At 42.2% G+C, this 9820-nt stretch overlaps 1 protein-coding gene across 2 annotated transcripts in view; it reads left to right on the top strand.

The window, feature by feature from the left end:
* The first annotated feature begins 5981 nt into the window (after positions 1 to 5981).
* Positions 5982 to 9820, top strand: part of UBAP2 (ubiquitin associated protein 2) — a 142559-nt gene continuing 138720 nt past the window's right edge. The window contains exon 1 of one of the 2 annotated variants that reach the window (XM_044661443.1): positions 5982 to 6070. The gene's annotated coding sequence lies outside the window, so the exon portion shown is untranslated. The remainder of the gene's footprint in view (positions 6071 to 9820) is intronic. The other variant, XM_044661450.1, reaches the window with a different exon arrangement.

Genomic DNA, 9820 nt, shown 5'->3' on the forward strand with positions numbered 1-9820 from the left:
TTTACAGAGACATTTCCAGTTTATAAAAAGATACAACGAATTAACTTTCCAAGAGGATTAAAACAGTATTTTGAATAACTACACAATGATTTCCAATAAACACCAAGTAAATTAACATCTTCAAGAAATTTACTATAGGATGTGAGGATCAGTCTAGCCACTGGGCTTGACTTCCTGGAAGAAGCTTCAATAGATACACTACTAAGCATTGGTACTTTAGGGTCTAAGAACAGACTAGTCTGGGACTGCTGCTTTAGGCAAATTCCCTGACAAACACACTTAAGGCTTTAAAGTCTTTGTAAGGATGGGGGTGGAGGACCAGCTTTTAATAACTTTTTGGCAATATTAATAACTATTAATAACTTGAGACTAACACACTAACTTCTCACTCCACACAAACCATTGAAACAAATTCTGCCTGGGAAGTCTTCATATTCTTGAGTCATATTCCCACTAAGTCACTGACAAGTTTGAAGTCTGCCAGTTATCCACCTGGTTTAGCCCACCTACTGAGGCAGTTTTACTGGGGTGTGGCTGATTTGAAACTTGGAGCTACAGGTGAGAGTTGGATGACAGGGAGACACCAAAGGAGGATCAGCAGCCCTGAAAAGGGCGCCAGGTGACTATTGCTGATGGTTCTGTGTTGCTTAGAATTGCCTTAATTTCTAGATCTTGAGCCAGATCATCAGGATAAACCTGATAAAACAATGTAGCATGCTGTGGAAGTAATGTTGTGCTCAAAAATGGTTCAGACCAGCCATGAGTATTCCCTAAGCCCCATAGATATAACTCTAAGGTTGTCTTCTTACATCCTATTCCAAGCTGCTGACAAACGTCTGTTGCTGAGCAAGGAAGTTTCCATTCTTGTTGCCGTTTTCTTCTAGCCTTGGCATATGTGTTCTGTTCTCACTCTCTCTGGGAATAAACATCTTTGATCAGGAAGACTGTTTGCTCTTTGGTTTTACTTAGGGTTAACAAGTATAACATTGTAGCTCTCCGGTTTCAGGGTTGACAAGGACTTGACAAATCCTCACACCAGAGGTGCTAGTCCTCCCTGTACACTCCATAAAAAAAAAAAAAATGTTTCTACAAAAAAGGCAAAAGACAGTCCTTTCTTTCAAGGAGTTTACAGTCTAATAGGGGAGACAACAGGCAAACAAATATAGACAAAGCAAGCTATATACAGAATGAATAGGAAATAATTAAAAGAGGGAAAGCACTAGAATTAAGAGAGGTTGGGAAAGGTTTCCAGTAATGTGATTTTAGCTGGGGCATGAAGGAAGCCAAGGAGGTTAATAGTTGGAGTTGAGGAAGGGGGATAAGTCAGAGAAAATTCCCAGAGTCTAGAGATGTAGTGTTTTGAAATGTCATGACCAACTGGCAGATAGGTGGTGTACTGGACCTGGATTGGGGAAGACTGGAATTCAAATGTAGCTTCATAAACTTTCTAGACCTGTGACAAGGGCAAGTCATTTATTTCTGTTTGTCAGTTTTCTTGACTGTGAAATGGGGTTAATAATAGCACTTATCTTCCAGGGTTGTTAAGACAATGTAAAAGTGACTAAGCATAGTAAATGTTTCAAAAAAATGTTTCTTTCTAATCTATCATTCTCTACTTGGAAAGGAATATAATATTCAGTGTCAGGAGGACTTTTTCAAATGAAATAAGTAGTCCTGTGTCGATGTGGAATCTAGAGACCCCAAACTTGTGGCCTAGTAAGATCTGATGAACCCCAAGTTTTAGGAATAGCTTGTAGGTAGGAGACCCCAAAAGCTTGTGCTAGTTCCCAGTTCCCTTGTTCCCAAAAGAATTCACCCAGAAGGGAATCTCTGGCCAGCAGTTGTAGACTGAATAATGGACCCTAGGGTAAATGCTAAATATCCTTTTATCTTAGGTAGTCTTCCCCATTGTATCAGAGACCTTTTCCCAGGAAGACACACCTGGGCAGAAACCATCCTTTAGTATCCATTGTAAGTAGCCCCTACCCTTTACACCCTGGCCTCTGGCTATGATTCCTTTCCTAGGCTTGATTGTATCCAGTCAGTATGATAATGTCAATCATCTTTCCCAGCCCCTGGATCTTCCCAAATGGTATATAAGTTCCCCAATTTCTTTTGTTCCTTGGAGTTATCTAGCACTCCCAGGGTGTCAGGGACTAGAGCAAGCAGTGTTCAATTCTCAGACTCTGCATAAGGCATGTGGCCCCTCTGAGTGGAGGCCTAACCAGCCCTGTTCTCCCTTTTCCTTAATTAAAGAGTGGCTTTTATGATTATTTAATAGTTCTGTGGTTTTCAAAGTTAACACCTGATAAGAATGGAATGATGATTATTATTTAGGTCACTATTCTAAAATGTTAACCCCATAAATGACCGTAAAAATCTAGTATTCAATAAATCAATAAATTCCAGCTTTTAGGACCCACTTTTTGACAAAAACTGCTGGGAAACTTGGAAAACAGTATGGCAAAAATTAGGGTTAGATCAATATTTCAATATTTCAAAATGAGTATATGATTTAAATATAAAGAGTGACATTATAAGTAAATTAGGTGAACATGGAATAGTATACCTGTCAGATCTATGGGGAAGGGAAGAATTTAAGACCAAGCAAGAGATAGAAAACATGACAAGATGTAAAATGAATAATTTTGATTACATTAAATTAAAAAGGTTTTGTATGAACAAAACCAATGCAACCAAAATTAGAAGGGAAGCAACAAAATGGGAAAAAAATTTTATAACAAATTTCACTGACAAAGGTCTTAATTTCTCAAGTATACAAAGAACTAAGTCAAATTAATAAGAAATCAAATCATTCCCCAATTGACAAATGGTCAAGGGATATGAAATAGGCAGTCTTCAGATGAAGAAATCAAAACTATCAATAATCATATGAAAAAAATGTTCCAAATCCCTCCCAATTAGAGAAATGCAAATCAAAATAACCCTGAGGTACCACCTTACACTTAGCAGATTGGCCAATATGACAGTAAAGGAAAATAATAAATGTTGGAGGCAATGTGGTAAAATTGGGACACTAATGCTTGCTGATGGAGTTGTGAATTGATCTAACTATTCTGGAAGGCAATTTGGAATTATGCCCAAAGGGCTTTAAAATAATGCATGTCCTTTGAACCAGCAATATCTCTACTAGATTTGTATCCCCAAAAGATAAACAAATGGGAAAAGTTCTGTTTGTACAAAAATATTTATAGCTGTGCTTCTTGTGGTAGCAAAAAATTGGAAAATGAGGAGATGCCCCCCACTGGGGAATGGCTGAACAAATTGTGGTATATGATGGCAATGGAATACTACTGTGTTATAAGGAATGATGAACTGATTGATTTCTATAAGAACTGGAAAGCACTACATGAACTGATGCTGAGTGAAATGGGCAGAACCAGGAGAACATTATACACAGTAACTGAAACATTGTGGGATGGCCAAATGTAATAGATTTTGCTACTAAAAGCAATCCAGGACAATTCTGAGGGACTTATGAAAAAGAATGCTAGCCACATCTAGAGAAAGAACTATGGGAATAGAATTCCAGAAGAAAACATAAGATTTGTTACTTGTTTATAGGGGTGTATGATTTGAGGCTTTGGTTTTAAAATATTAAAAAAATTGAATTATTACTATTACTACTACAAAAATGAATGATATGGGAATAGGTTTTGAGTGATAATATGTGTATAATCCAGTGAAATTGCTTGTCAATGCCAGAAGGAAAAAGGGGAAGAGGGGAGACAAGAATCATATAAACATTGAAAAAAAAATAAAATGTTAATTCTGAATTGTATTTTAACATGATTTTTCTTCTGCAAGATTTATATAAAAATTACCTCAAATACTGTTGAGGTAGAAGGGCATTTTAAAGGGACTGGGGGGAGGGAGAGATGAAATGACTTAATTTGGGATAGCTTTTTCTCTGGGGTAGAAATACTTGGCTTTAGAATGTTACATGAAATTATTTCTGGCAAGTCTATGCCCAAAATGCATTATATTAATATTTTTTTCCCTTTAACAGGTAGAATTGCTCAGAGATACTTTAGTATAAAAATTAGATAGCTTTAATTATGTGGGGGCAGGTAGGTGGCAAAGTAGATAAAGAGTGCCAGGCCTGGAGTCAGGAAGACTCACCTTCCTATGTTTAAATCTGCCTTCAGACACTAGCTGTGTGACTCTGGGCAAGTCACTTAATCCTATCGGCTTCAGTTTCCTCATCTGTAAAATGACTTGAGAAGGAAATGGCAAACCACTCTGTCAAGAAAACCTCCAAAAGGGGTCAAGAAGAGCTATAAACAACAACAAAGTATCAAAACCAAGGCATTCTCCTCTCCAATGTATCCTAAATGTGAAATGTCCTGGACTGTAAAAGAACACAAAATAATTTTTTTTAGTTTAGGAGTTAGAGGATAGAACTGGTCTTGACAGTCAAGCAAATCTGGGTTCATGTCAAGTCACAGACGCATGTGACACTGTGACAAGTCATGTAATCCCTGTGTCCCTAGGCATCTAAGACTTTAGATTTGCATCAGGGGATTGTTTCCCCACCAGATGAAATCACAGGTCTGGATCAAAAAACAATTGAGAATAATTTTAATGCAGTGTAAGCTTCAATTAAATACTTTATTGATATCTTAATTTCCCTGGACTATAAGTAGTGTGTACTGGATGTTGCTGGAACTTACTACAATGAACAGAACCCGAGGAAATAGTTCCCTCTCCAATTATAGAAGTCTGCTCATTGTCCAGAATAACTAAACATATAAAATTTACTGATATTCTAAACTCTTAACAGGGTAGTTCCTAGAGTGCTTTGTTGTTTGTTGTTTTTTTTAAGAGAGTAACCCTGAGGTAAGTGTGTAATTCTAACTTGGATCAAATCTTTGGGCGGGGACAATCAGTATTTTGATAACTTTCAATATTAGTTTTCTTCGGAATCCTATTTTAACAATGAGGTGGGTTATATAAGCGTCACCGGCCTGCTTAAGAGGTTCATTACATTAAAGGCTATGAAGTTGCTTGCTCTAGTTTCTTGCTCTATAAGAACCTCAAAGCATCTTTTCGGAAGTAGATAAATTTCCCTCAAAAGGCAAAACTTGGCTGGTTATGATGGGCAAATCACTTAACCTCTCAATGTTCTAGGTTTTATCCCATTCAGAAAAAAACTTAAAATTCAACCAATCTTCCAAGGTCATGGTAACATGCCATCTTCACCATAAAACTTTCCTAGAAGTCTCCCTTTCAACATGTTGTTCACACGAATGGTTTATGACTGATTTACCTTATTTTTAGATTATATACCTCCTTTCTCACTTAAGAGTGGTATGGGGTAATTTGCCCATTAAAATCCTCACCCCAAATCAGATCTTCGGTCTAATTCTTCAAAGACCTAGGGCAAGCAAAAATTTGTCTCAAATTTGTAGCTGGAACAAGAGAAAGGGAAAAGGGGAAAGACCGGAGGCCTTGAGGAAGAGAGGATGAGATGAGTCGTAGCTCGGTTATGAGGGGAAAGCGGTCTAAAGAGACCGAAGAATGGACGGAGGAAGGGGAGAGCGCATTATCCGTCCCATCCCTACAGTTCTGCAACTTTCACGGGGGTCAGAGCCACGGGAGGTCGGACTCAGCCTACTTCTCAGACCGAAGAAATGAAAAGTGTTTTTAAGGTCGCGGGGTCAAAGACAAAAAAAAAAAATACGGTGGGTGGGCAGGGAGTCAGGACCAAAAATAACCGTTGGAAACGTGGCGAAGGGTGCCTGAGGGCTCCCGTGCGTGCGCGCGACCCTCCCCTCAACCCCCGTCTAACGTCACTGCGCCTCCCGGCGTCCCCTGCGTTGAGCGACGCACCATCGAACGTGCCGTCGCTGGCGCCGAGCATCGGCTCTCTCATTGGTCAAGGTGTGATGGCTCCCGGAAACGGGGACTTCCCCTCTCCCTTCCACCCTCCCATTTCTCTTCGGGAACGCTCCGAACTCTTAAGCTCTACCTGCCAAGGCTACTGACATCCGCATTCACAAAGCGCCTTAAGGTTTGCAAAGCGCGCTTTCCATACGCTATTTCTGAGGTAGGGTATTACCCTCCCGAGGGTGGAGGGGGAAACTTGGCACTCAACGGGGAAGCGAAATAATGTGTCCTGGTCACATACAAGTGTCATAGAAGGAATTCGAACCGAGGTCTCTTCCTACTCCAGGTCCAGTTCTCTTTACAGAACCCCATGCTGCCTCTCTCGGAGGGGTGGGGGATGGAGGGAGGGGAGGAGCGTCGTCTTACGCGGCTTTGTAGCGGTGCATGTTGGGAGTGGTAGTCCTGTTGAGTACCTCGTGAGATGATAGCTCTTTCCGGGGAGGAAATGGCCCCTAGTCATGTGATCGAAGAGCCTGCAGTCTGGGGCGGAGGGGAGGGCAGAGAAGGGAGGGGCTGCCTGCCTTATGATGTCATCGCTTCGCGACGTCGAGTTGGAGTTGCGGGAAGCCAGGCTGCGGTTTGTAATATTACTCTTTCCCAGTCCTAATCCTTCTGTCTCCCGACCCGGCCCCACACACCCACATAGCTGTTTTCTTCACCGCCACCCTCGTTAAGTGCTTCTCAATTAGTTGTTCGTTGTGGGGGGGAGGGGGAAGATAAAAGGATGTCGGCGGGCGGTCTGGGGGGGCGCGGACTAGCGCGTGTCCTGGGATGGGGGAGTGGAGGAGAAGGGCGGGGGGGAGGGGGAGAAGGCGGGAGGAGGGCTCCGCCCCAGCCGGTGACGTATAGGGTCACGTGACGGGGCCCCGGCCGCCGCTGCTTTGTGAGAGGCACATAGGCAGGTAACGAGCGGCGGCGGCTGGTCCGGGGCGCGGCGGGAGCAGCAGCGGTAATGCCTTCCGTCGTTTCACCCTCTTCTTTCGTCTTTTCCCTCTCCCACCCCCCTCCTTTGCCGACTATCTTCATCGAATTCCACGTTCTGCGGACCCCTGTGGTTTCTCGGGGCCCTGTCTTACCTACCCCCTCCCCAAACTGGGCCCTCCTTCGTCCACGACCTGGTCTCTCACCCCACCCCACGGCCTGCCTTCTCCTTGCCCACCCGCTAGGGGGAGGGGGACGGCTTGAATGTCTCCCTCTCCTAAAGCCATACTCAGTTACCCCGGCCTTACTCCTAATAATTGCACTTATTCGGTGTTTTCTGACTACACTCTCATCGAGAGCATTAGGCTTCTACCCGGTTCCCAGCCCCCCTTTTCTCAATCCACCATCATCCTTCCTAACCCCTCCCCCTTCCCTCCTTTATCTTTTAAGGCCGCCTTTTAGCATTTCCATCCTAGGCACACACCTAAGGCAGCTGGGTTTCCAGTATCCCAGACTGCCATCTTATCCATACATATACTCTATCTACCACTGGGGGCTGGTTTTCTTCTTTACTACTGTTGCTGATCTCTACTCTGGAGGGTGTGGCTTTCTGCACTCTTTTCTTTCCCACCTATGTACTTCAGTTTGCTATTTACCTGGCTTTCCCAGTTTTGTTTCTGGGCCCCAGATATCTTCTCTCCCAATATGACACTATCCCGAACTTGAGAGCTTTAAACTCTTCTGTTAGCCCTTCCCTGTACGCAGGTTGACTGGACTTGTGTGAATTTAGTTTCGTATGCATTGACCTTCTTGAGGCAGAGTTCCTTAAAACTTAAGCAGCTTGAAGTACAACTTAATTAGCCCCCACAAAGTGTACTCGCTCAAGCAGTCCAACTGTATCAGTTTATTGGATCCTAGTGTTCTCTCATCTCTTTTCACAAACTCCTTGGGGTTCAGCTCAGCCCTACTTTCCATACTTTTTCCCTGGTTTAATTCTGGCTCTCAACCTAATTAGTTGCCTAGCCATCTTCTCAAGTTACACAACTCTGATTCTCTCCTTGACATCTACTGAATTGTTTTTCTCTAGGGTGTGTTACTGCTTCCTCCTGCTTATCCTCACCCTAGTCACTTTCTTGCCTTGGGTTAATAACAGCAAGACCTAATCTCCTTCTGCCTCAGCACTATTATACATTTGTATTTTTTTCCCTTTTGTACTCAGGGCATAGGTATTCTGACTATATTCAAGAGTTAGGCCATTTTTCCCCATCTGAAGATGCTAGCAAACCTCTTATTTTCAACATTGTTTATATGTATGTACTTTTATATACGTGTAAATTTTTTATATAGAATTTACAACTACAAAAATGCATCTAAGGATTTCCCATTTTTAGGTCAAAGAAAGGCATCTTAACCCCCTTGGTACTTTTTCACCCTAAATAATGCCTACTAATTCTTTCCCATTCTTCCTTAAATGTTTACTGTTTTTCCTCCTGGTATAGTTATTCATTTTTTTCTCCTTTTTTCTAAGAATGCTATTTAAATGAAGTCTTTTCCTTCCCCCTCCACCCTCCCCTTTTGCTGGGATGGAGAAGACAAAGCTCTTTGACCAACTCATTTTCTTTTACCAGTACCTTCTTCAATTCAACACGAATTTATCAAATAATGGCTGTGTGCTAAAGATAACAAAAAAGAAATGTCATCCAGCTTATATTATTGGTAGGGTGGGGACCATATCTGTAGAAAATGAAATACATAGTAATTTTCCTGGAGGACTGCAACCTGGGCCTACGAGAAAAGAATCGGGATGGGCATCTCATATTATGTGACCCCTGAACTTAGTTTTGAAGAAAGTTGGGGATTCCACCAGGTGGTGATGAAAAGAGTGGAATCCAAGCATGAGGAACAGCCAACCCAAAGGAGTGAAGACAGGAAATGGAATGTCTTGTGAGGGAACCTGTAAGTAGGCTAATTTGGCTGGGCATAGAAGGTGAAGGAAAATGAGCCTGGAGCCAGATTTTGAAGGGCTTTAAAAGCCAAGCAGAGGAGTTCATATATTAACTTGGTGGGGGGAGGAGAAGCGACACTATATATATTCTTGGGTAGGAAACCTGTGCTTCAAAAATATCTGGTTGCTGTGGAGGATAAATTAAAGAGAAGAGAACTAGATGTAGAGCTCCAATTAGGAGATTATTGCTATGTGGGCATAAAGGGTGAGGTTTTGTGAGGGGAGTGGGGGTGGGAGAGGTTGTGAGAGAGATTGGATTTAAAATCTGCCATCTGATTGAATGAGACTTATGAAAAAGGGGCCAAGGAGCCTAAGAACAATGTGAACCTGGGTTACTGAAAGGATGTGTTGACCTCAACAGGAAATAATAAATAAAAATAGGAAAGAGGTTTTAAGAGTAAAGTTGTTTTGAACATACTGAGTCTAAAATGCCTGCAAGACATTCATTTGGAAATAACCAATAGTTTGGTAACACAGGCCTGGAGATGGGGAGAGATACTGGAGTTTGTTAAAAATAGGTCCACAGTTACCTTCATAGAGGTGACTAGTTGAATCCATAGGAACTTGTGTGTGTGTGTGTGTGTGTGTGTGTGTGTGTGTGTGTGTGTGTGTGTGTGTGTGTAAAAATCCTCCAAACTAGGTTCTGAGGCTTCTTCCATGTGCCTTTATACCAAGTTGTAATTTGTCCTTAGGGGGATAGGGAACAGTAGAATGGATCCTTTACCCCTAGAAAATGGATGATTAGAATTACTAGCTTTCCTTTCCCTTTCCCCCCCAAACTCCCATCTTTTTTTAAAAAATATTTTGGGGCAGCTGGGTAGCTCAGTGGATTGAGAGCCAGGCCTAGAGACAGGAGGTCCTAGGTTCAAATCCGGCCTCAGACACTTCCCAGCTGTGTGACCCTGGGCAAGTCACTTGACCCCCATTGCCTACCCTTACCACTCTTCCACCTATAAGTCAATACACAGAAGTTAAGGGTTTAAA

The sequence above is a fragment of the Gracilinanus agilis genome, chromosome 1, assembly GCF_016433145.1.
Source record: "Gracilinanus agilis isolate LMUSP501 chromosome 1, AgileGrace, whole genome shotgun sequence".
In the NCBI taxonomy this organism is placed as follows: Eukaryota; Metazoa; Chordata; class Mammalia; order Didelphimorphia; family Didelphidae; genus Gracilinanus; species Gracilinanus agilis.